The 2500-nt window shown below is 44.4% G+C and overlaps 1 protein-coding gene across 8 annotated transcripts in view; it reads left to right on the top strand.

Annotated features, from left to right (window-relative positions):
- Positions 1-2500, top strand: part of LOC113819685 (cytospin-A) — a gene marked incomplete at its 3' end in the record, with an annotated part of 366383 nt that overhangs the window by 277890 nt on the left and 85993 nt on the right.

Below are 2500 nucleotides of genomic sequence, written 5' to 3'. Positions count from 1 at the left end.
GAGAGGACGTGATCTCCTGGGCGTGTAATTCTTGTTGACATAATAGCTCTCCTGCTCTTTAAGCCCACCCCTCCCTCATCTCTTTTTTTTCTTTTTTTTTTCCTTTGGTGTATCTGTCTGTTGACTATTTTCTTTCTCTTCCTTTCGCTCTTCTTATGAAGCCATTCCCTCCTTCTCTTCCTCCTTCTGTCACAGTTTGAAAGCATTTCCGTCACCTCATAAATCGCTTGTCCCTTCAGCAGGTATTCACTTCATTAAAATGTATAGACAGACAGACAGATAGACAGACTGGAGAGGGGGGGACTGAGCTGGGGGTCAAGAGGCGGCAGCGAGAGCGAATGGATGGCGGACTTACTCGTTAGTGAAAGAGATTTTATCTAGTATGAATTATGTGTTTCTTGCCTATTTTTCGCAGTGTGGCGTTCGGAAAGATGATTTTTATGTTTTTCCTGTTTATTCGGGAGGTGAGATGCGGAGAAAGGCCGAGTTCTATTGCTTTTAGTTATTTATACATTCGTTTGTTTCACCATTTCAGTACAAAAATGTAGAAGTAGAAAACTGAGAATAATTCTCACCAATACTCCAGTGACCGTAGAAAACATACTTTTAATTGCTGGTGTTGGCCGAGTCAACGTCACTCACTCGACGTTTTGTTTACATTTCGACCAAGTCATCGTCAGCCGATCAATCCCGCTCGATCAGCTGATGGCTTCATCAGTCAGCTGACAAACGAGAAGACAGTCCGGAAAGATGGGTATTTGTAATTATGGCAACCATTTGGATTGAGATTAGCTACACCAATATGGTAGGATGAGGAGAAAACCGATGAATATGCCGTGATTGAGATTATGCGAGACTTATCATAGCTGTTAATATTCGGTGATGACAGCAGTGAGACTCCAAAAGCTCTGGTCGACAGTCATGCTAATGAGAGAAACGGAGGGACGATGAGTGCCGAAACGGAGGTAATGATGAGGAGAATCCTGAGTAAGTTGTTTTACGAAAATGATATACAGATAATTGAAACATTCTGCAAAGTGCTTAGTACACATAAAAAGCGCGGAGGAAATCGTTAATTATGAAGAATATGCAAATGCATGTCGCCTTCTGCATCGCGATCAAAAGGTTCATAAGGAAGATAAACTGCACCAGCTTCAATGGCGGCGCTAAATCATCTTGACAGATCCCGAAGATATTACCACAGGATAATGATTAACATTTCTTACGGTAACGGGCGACGACAAGTAAATCCTCCCTCCTTCGCTTCGAGCTCATTTGCATAAGAAGCTTGCGGAGGGGAGCTTTTTTGTTCCATTTTCTTGCTTATAATGTAAGTTGGGGAATTTTGCTTGCTAAGTGCTCCTGTAAAAAGTATGATGCTCTCTTTTTGTTTAGGTCAGTAGTTAGTCATGATGATGGGTTTTATTTATTTTTTTATTATTATTCTTTTTTAACGAATAAGCGCTTTGACATTTTTCGTCCTGGATTATTGCTATCAATTTTTTATTATATGATTTTTTTGTATTAAAGTCATTTTGCAAGTAATTGAAGAGAATATACGGAATAATTCGTAGACTATTCACATTTCCAAAGGTGTGACTATTTCTGCAGCCCAAAATACAGAAGGGGAAGAGTGGAGGAGGCGAAGAAGCAAAGGTGACAAGATAAGTGGCAAGGAAAGTGAAGAGGAGAAGGATTAAGATGTTCGTTATGAAGCCAATAGTTGCGTCTTTCTCCTATCCTTTGGCGTGTTCTTCTCCCCTTCCTTCTCCTCCTTCTCTCTCTGCATGGCATCTTTGTCCTCGCCGAAGTTTATAGAAAATTATATGATTAGCTCCATTGAAGGGTCCAGTGTCTGATTTCGTCTCTTTTGTGAAGCGGATCATCTTGCCGCTTGCAAGTGCTTGCGACTGACAGCTCTTTTATTCTTCTTTCCTCCACCACTTCGTCTCGGCATCATTTTTCTTTCTTATTCTTTTTACGTTCGTCTGTTCATCCCGGTCTTCCTCCCTTTCCCGTGTTCTTCTGCCTCCCTCCTTCCATCTGTTTCTCCCTCTCTGCTGGCACCCCCTTTACCTCCTTCTCCTTCTCCTCCTCTCGCATCCTGGCTCGGGTCCACGGTGTCCCGCGGCCAAGGCGACCCGAAAGATGTCGCCGGCGGCCGGGCGGTAATGAGCGGCCGAGGGCGAGGGCGGGCGCGGGCGGGCGGGTGCACGGGAGGCCGCCCTCTCTCAATCCGACCTACGCCCTTCGCGCCCAACGCCCTTACCCGCCCGCGTCTCCCTGGCCGTCCGGATGTCTCCCTTTGTTTTAAGGGGATTTTTAAGGGTCTGATTTATTTATGGGGCTTCGGGCCGAATTGTGAAGGAGGAGAAGAAGAAGAGGGAGAGATACAAACGAGGGGATGAAAATGGAAGCAAAGAACACCTATGTAAATACTGTCACAGGAATCCGACTAGTGCTCACAGTTCAAGGTAAACAGTTTAGTGTTTGTGTTTGT

This window comes from Penaeus vannamei, chromosome 12 (genome assembly GCF_042767895.1).
Source record: "Penaeus vannamei isolate JL-2024 chromosome 12, ASM4276789v1, whole genome shotgun sequence".
NCBI classification, from domain to species: domain Eukaryota; kingdom Metazoa; phylum Arthropoda; class Malacostraca; order Decapoda; family Penaeidae; genus Penaeus; species Penaeus vannamei.
The sequence above is the reverse complement of the archived record's forward strand: the minus strand, read 5'-3'. Positions and strand labels throughout refer to the sequence as shown.